At 31.1% G+C, this 7,432-nt stretch overlaps 1 long non-coding RNA gene across 1 annotated transcript in view; it reads left to right on the plus strand.

The window, feature by feature from the left end:
• The window catches only part of LOC141347682 (uncharacterized), a 13,305-nt gene extending 10,687 nt beyond the window's left edge, over positions 1-2,618 (plus strand). Inside the window, exon 2 of the long non-coding RNA XR_012357402.1 lies at positions 2,422-2,618. This is a non-coding gene — a long non-coding RNA (uncharacterized lncRNA). The remainder of the gene's footprint in view (positions 1-2,421) is intronic.
• The last annotated feature ends 4,814 nt before the right edge of the window (positions 2,619-7,432 follow it).

A 7,432-nucleotide genomic window follows, 5' to 3' on the forward strand; every position in this document is an offset into this window, starting at 1 on the left:
GATTATCTAACATTTGTTTTCCTTTTTTATTGCTGAAGAGTTGACATTTTTTCTTTTTTCGGTCTACTGTACAGACGTCAATTTACTTTTCTCTAAGCCTGAGGCTTTTGGTGTGAAAAGGCTTTTACATTTGACAAAAATACAACTTTTCATATTACAAACCAGTGTTGTTTTTGACAACCATCTTAGATTTAGTCTTAGTCTTAGTCTTTTGGACTAAAATGCTTCTTAGTTTTAGTCCAATTTTAGTCGACGAAAAGTCAAAAAGGTTTTAGTCTAGTTTTAGTCAAAAAAGGGGAAAAAGTAGTCTTTTAACAAATTAATGTAGGTCAGTAAGTATTTTGCTGTTGGGTAGTGTCACTTATAAGTTCTGAAAATAGCAGATCTATAGTTCAACGCAATGTGAGCTTCCGGATCGACTATTTTCACCAATAATTACAATAATGAAGGAATGTTTTAGAACATAAAAGACAAACAAGGATGGAATGCTAAAATGGCTTGCCATAGCGTCAGATACGTTTTAGGTTTTGATTGGCATGCACAATAAGCAGAAATGTCGTGCATTTTAAACGTCTGACGGACCACCCACTAACATTTTCGTCTATTCTCGTCTCGTCAACGAAAACTCACACACGTCTCGTCATGTTTTAGTCATCAACGAGCCATTTTTATCTCGTCATCGTCTCGTTATCGTCATGAAAAAAAGTGGCGTCAACGAAATGATTTCGTCATCGTCATCGTTGACAAAAACAACACTGTTACAAACAAACAAGCAAGCCCTGCCCAGATTTAAAAGGTAACCCAAAAGTAATGTAACACATGACTTTCCATAAAAAGTAACTAAGTAACATAATGAGTTACTTTTTTAGGGAGCAACTCAATATTGTAATGCATTACTTTTAAAAGTAACTTTCCCCAAACACTGGTGTTAAACTCCAGCTCAGCGTTCAGGCACTGGCTGATTAAAATATATATCTAATGTACAGTAAGTTTAAGTTTACTGCATTACTTTGTGATAATGTAATAGCCTCAAATAATACTATAAAATAACAAATGCTACTTTGAGTGAGATTAGAAATTTTAGTTTGTAAATGCACTACCAGTCAAAAGTTTTTGAACAGTAAAATTGTTAATGTTTTTTTAAAAAACTGATATATTTTTACAAATTAAAATAACTGTTTTCTAGTTGAATATATTTTAAAATGTAATTATTTCCTGATTTGAAATGTGAATTTTTAGCATCTTTAGTCCAGTCACAGCATCCTTCAGAAATCATTCTAATATTCTGATTTGCTGCTAAAAAACATTTATTATTATTATTATTATTATTATGTTGAAAACAGCTGGGTAGAATTTTTAGTTTTTATTTCATCAAATAATCCTGCAAAAAAAAACTGTGCTCAACTGTTTTAAATATTGATAATAAAAATGTTTCTCGAAAAGCAAATCAGAATATTAGAATGATTTCTGAAGGATCATGTGACACTGAAGACTGGAGTAATGATGCTGAAAATTCAGCTTCAATCACAGGAATACATTATATTTTAAAATATATTCAGATAGAAAGCAGTTATTTTAAATAGTAAAAATATTTCACAATATTACTGCTTTTGCTGTATTTAGGATCAAATAAATGCAGGCTTCTTTGAAAAACATTAAACATCTTATTGTTTAAAAATGTTTGACTGGTAGTGTAAATGTACAAAAAATAAAATAAAACATAATTAAATATTTAAAATAAAATAAAAATTGTATTATATCTTCAAAAATAATTTAGAACTTATAACATATATCATGTGTCTCTAACCAGTGTTATTTTAGTATCACTGAGATACTATTATAATTTTTAGTAATAGTTTAAATTAATTGTTAATGTTTATGCTTTCTCCTTTAATTTGAATTAAGTTTTAATACTTTTTTTAATACTAGTTTTTTTTTTTCAGTTTCGGTTATTATAGTACTTCAAGTTAAAATGAAAAAGGGAAATGTTTTCTTCTCAACTGGCTGAAGTAAATAATAATAAATAGTAATATAAAATAGTAATAAGTTTAGGTTTTTAAGTCTGGTTTTATTTCATTTTAGTTCATGTTTGTTTGCTTATTTCAAGTAAGTTATTTCTCCTCAGTTGGCTGGCAAGAGTATAATCAGTTTGGGTTTTTAAGAATGATGTTTAAGGAATTACACACTTTTTTACTTATTTCTTATATACAGTATATATATATATATTATTTTTTATTTATTTTTTACGGAGTCAGATTTGCAATCTATAATGTTGAAACTGTGACTATAGTGTGTGCTGCTTATAGAATAAGTCAAACTACAGTCAGGAGAGGTGAACATCACATGAACGCTTGAATTGATGAAGGACGTTTATTATGGAAATCAGCGCTTGTTGACGTGACTTTTTTTTGTCCTCTGCAGAACTTGCTGGTGAATCACGGATGAAGATGATGGTTGGTGCTGATGAAGAGGAGCAGCATTAGAGGATGTGTGTGTGTGTGTGTGTGTGTGTGTGTGTGTGTGTGTGTGTGTGTGTGTGTGCGCGCGCTATGAGGATTGTGTTGGTTTGTTGAGCTGATCTTCATTTACTGTGAGCAAATAAAGTCTCCTGAGCGGTCTGTTTCTCTCTTCAGTCTCTCATTACTCTGTTAGCTTTCCAAACAGTGAAGATGAAGAGTGTTTCTTAGTCTGAAACTGTGTTTTCTGAGGATCTGCACAGATGAATATGATGGAACTGCACCAATATGGAGACAAAAAGCATCTTTGTGCACTGCTGTGTTCTGAGGAAATGCATTTTCTGCAAGGAACGTTTTAATCTCCAGTATTTCAGTACAGTTTGTGCATTTCTGAACATAACCAGTCAATTTTTCTTTTTCTTTTTTTTATTGAGATTTATACATCATCTGAATAAATAAGCTTTCCATTGATGTATGGTTTGTTAGGACAGGACAATATTTGGCCAAGAAACAACTATTTGAAAATCTGGAATCTGAGGGTGCAAAAAAATCTAAATATTGAGAAAATCACTTTTAAAGATCTTAGCAATACTAATCAAAAATTGTGTTTTAATATTGCAGAAAATTTACAAAATATCTTCATGGAACATGATCTTTACTTAATATCCTAATGATTTTTGGAATAAACGAAAAATCGATAATTTTTACCCATACGATGCATTTTTGGCTGTTGCTACAAATATACCTGTGCTACTTTTTTTTTTTTTTTTTTTGATCCAGGGTCACATATTTCACTATACTTGACGCATTTTTTAAACACATAAATGTCTGATATTTCAGACAAATATTTCAGTATAGTTCATTCTAATTCTAACTCTAATATTCTGATTTGCTGGCCAAAAAAAAACATTTATTATTATTAGTAGTAGTAGTTGTAGTAGTATGTTAAAGTAATAATCTACAGATGAGTTGATTTTTTTTCAGGATGATCAGTAAGTTTGGAAAAACAGCATTTATCTGAAATAAAACTCTTTTGTAACACTATAAATGTCTTTGTCATCACTTTTGATCCATTTAAAGCATCCTTGATAAATCAAAGTTTAATTTCTATAATTTCCTTTCTCTCACATGCATAAGCTTTTTATTTCACACAAATGCTGATCTTTGGATCTTTTAATTCATCAAAGAATCCTGAAAAAATACTCAACTGTTTTAAATATTGAAAATCAGAAATGTTTCTCGAACAGCAAATATTAGAACAATTTCTGAAGGATCAAGTGACACTGAAGACTGGAGCAATGATGCTGAAAATGTATCTTTGATCACAGAAATAAATGACATTTTTAAATCTATTCAAATAGAAAGCAGTTACTTTAAATAGTAAAAATATGTCACAGTATTACTGCTTTTGCTGTACTTTGGATCAAATAAATGCAGGCTTAGTGAGCAGAAGAGACTTCTTTAAAAACTAAAAAACTTTTGACTAATAATGTAGTTTTTTCTTTTCTTTTCTTTTTTTTTTTTAAATAACATTTAATTGACATAAAGATCATGTAACATTCTTTGCATCATAGATTTACTTTGAAAAATGTCTCCATGGGTTGGTTTTCATACTTTGACTCACTTTTTGTGACAGGTTTGATTTCTGAGATGAATATGAGTCTGTGAAATACATCACATGCGTGTTCTGTGATAATTGAGTGTTTCATGAAGTTCAGAAATAGAGGCGAGAGGTGGAATCAGTGTCTGTTTCCTCGGGGATCAATAACAGAGCTCTCATCACTGGAGTGGCGTGTGACTTGATTTCCATGCGTCTCTGGCACAGACTCTCGCTGTGTTCACGAGGAGCGGACGCTGGCCTGTGTGCTTGTAGTCATGGTAACGCTGGTGGAGACGGATGGAGATAACAGGTTGGAAAATGGAATCAGGCGTCCTCTGTGTTCCGTATTGATCTCCCATCGCTGAAAGACACTGTTAAACACTGATTCAAACCAAATACAGTTTGCTCGTGTGACTGAACATATGACAGCGCTTTATTATGTTTGCCGAGCACATATTAAAATAATACCAGGATATGAAAACCGCCGTCTTGTTTGAAGTAGAATATTATATGATATGAAGATGGTCTGACTTCAGGGTCAAAAACACTGAGCTCAAATCAAAGAAAGACTAGGCTTTTCCTTGGCAAATGCGGCCATTTGTGCCGATAGAAATATGATATATTACCAGGAAGGAATGCACAAGTCTCTTCTGCTCACTAAGCCTGCTTTTATTTGAAAATTGTGAAATATTTTTTCAATATAAAATAACTGTTTTCTATTTGAATATGTTTTAAAATGTAATTTATTATTGTGATTTTAAAGCTGATTTTTTTAGCATCATTACTCTTCAGTCTCACGTGATCCTTTAGAAATCATTCTAATATTCTGTTTTGCTGCGCAAAAAAAAAAAAACATTTATTATGTTGAAAACAACTGAGTAGAATTCTTTCAGGTTGAATAGAAAGTTCAGAAGAACAGCATTTATCTGAAATTGAAATCTTTTATAAATTCCTTTATTACACGGCTCTTTGGAATGCTTGATTCTGATTGGTCAGTTGAGACATTTGCAGGTTCGTTCTTTTCAAATAATCACCGCTCCAAAGTAATAACGCATAGCCGGTGTTGTGCCCAATTCTGACCCCCGCCAGATTACTACCCCCCTAGTATTGGTAGGTTTAGGGTTAGGTGTGGGGGAGGGGTTAGGATTAGGGGTGGGGTTAGGATTAGGCAATCAGGTAGCGCTTTCAACGAGAGGGGGTCATAATTTGGCAGGGGTCGAAAAAAGGCACAACACCGGTACTACTTGTATGTTTAAAATCCCTCCGTGCCAACAAAGATTACCGTTTGGCGCCATCTTGTGACAAACACTGGACAACCACAATTAACAATGGAAAATTTCGACATTAATCTATTTAAATTGTCTTTCTAACGTACATAGTTTGAATGTTAGTCACGTGGAACTATATCGTTTCGCGGAAGGATAAAAATGTTAATTTAAAACAAATATGCCAATAAAAGATTTCAAATTCATATTCATGTCCAGTTTTCTTCCTTATGTGGCAAGTAGCCGTGTAATAAGCGGGATAATGTACAGTCAGTTCTTAATTAAAAATAAAATATTAATAAACCTATCTCTGATAGGCTAATCCTGGGTTACTATGGTCACGCAGGTTTGTTTATGCATTAAAACTCGTGCCCACGAGAAATGCATGTTGTTTCCTCAACATAATAAGTCGTGGCCACGAGAAATGGATCTCGTTCCCTCATCATCGCATCTTGTGGCCACGACATAAGGATGTCGTTACCTCGACAAAATGATCTCGTGGCCACGACATAATATCACGTTCCCACGAGTTAATATGACGTTCCCACGAATTAATATCTCGTGGCCACAACATAATATCATGTTCCCACGAGTTTATATGTCGTGGCCACGACAAACATAAGTGAACCGAAGGTGTCCCCTGGCGGGCACCGTACTTTTGATCAATTTACTGCATCCTTGCTAAATAAAATTATTAATTTCTTAACCAAAAACTATTATACTGACTCAAAACTTTTGCATGGAAAATTGTACTAAACTGTTTTAAATATTGATAATAATAATAATAATAATAATAAATGTTTTTTGAGCAACAAATCAGCATATTACAACGATTTCAGCAGAATCATGTGACACTGAAGACTGGAGTAATGATGATAAAAAATTCAGCTTTGATTACAGGAATACATTAAATTTACAATATATTCAAATAGAAAACAGTTATTTTAAATCGTAAAAATATTTAAAGAATGTACTGTTTTTGCTGCATTTTTGGGGGCAAAAAGTATTAAAATTTGCAAAAAATATTATACAATGTGAAGATTTTTGCTTGGTTTACCTTGTTATCAAGGATTTCTAAACTATTTCTAAAGTCAGTAAAACCCTTTTAGTTAAAATATTACATTTTTTTTATTTTTAGATTTTATTGTATTACTAGTTTTGTCGGGGTTTATTAATTTATATATGGCTATATCATTTTTTGTACCTTTAATTTAAGTTTAAGTTTTAGTACATCAGTTTTAACTAAATGCAAATGAGAAGTGTTTATCTGAAATAAAATTAGTAATTTTTTTTTTAGTTAATCCTTTTTATTTGATTTTAATTTTTTTTATTGTTATCACATGCAGGTAAACAAAATAAATATTTAATATTTTTTTAGTTAACATATTATTTTAATTATTTTCATTTTAAAAATATTTATCTATTTAAATTTTTTTAATTTATCATTTAAATAATTATTCGCTTTTCATCAACCCCAGTTTGGAAAACCCTGATTTATTAAAATGATATGGATGTACTGTGACATGCTTCAAATAATGTAATGCTTAATGTTTAATAACTCGTGCTACATTTCGAGGAAAGTTTGTAATTGGAGGTAAAAGTCTAAAAATACACTTTTATAAAAATATAAATGTGACCCTGGATCACAAAACCAGTCATAAATAGGCTTTCTATTAGTGTGTGGTTTGTTAGAACAATATTTGGCTGAGATACAATTATTTGAAAATCTGAAATCTGAGGGTGCAAAAAAATCTAAATATTGATAAAATCACCTTTAAAGTTTCCAAATGAAGTTCTTAGCAATGCATAATACTAATCAAAAATTACATTTTAATATATTTACAGTAGGAAATGTACAAACTATCTTTATTTTATATCCTATTGATTTTTGGTATAAAAGAAAAATTTATAATTTTGATCCAAACAATGTATTGTTGGCTATTGCTACAAACCAGGTTCGCAAATATGTATACAAAAGGTAAAGTAAATTTACAAAGCAAACAATGAGCATATGAGTTTGAGAATATATTATTGTTTCACAGCATCAGTTTCTTCAAAAATAACTGATGTTCACTTGAAAATCTTATATATCAACTGTATCTGCATTTAAA

Source organism: Garra rufa, chromosome 12 (genome assembly GCF_049309525.1).
Source record: "Garra rufa chromosome 12, GarRuf1.0, whole genome shotgun sequence".
NCBI lineage: Eukaryota > Metazoa > Chordata > Actinopteri > Cypriniformes > Cyprinidae > Garra > Garra rufa.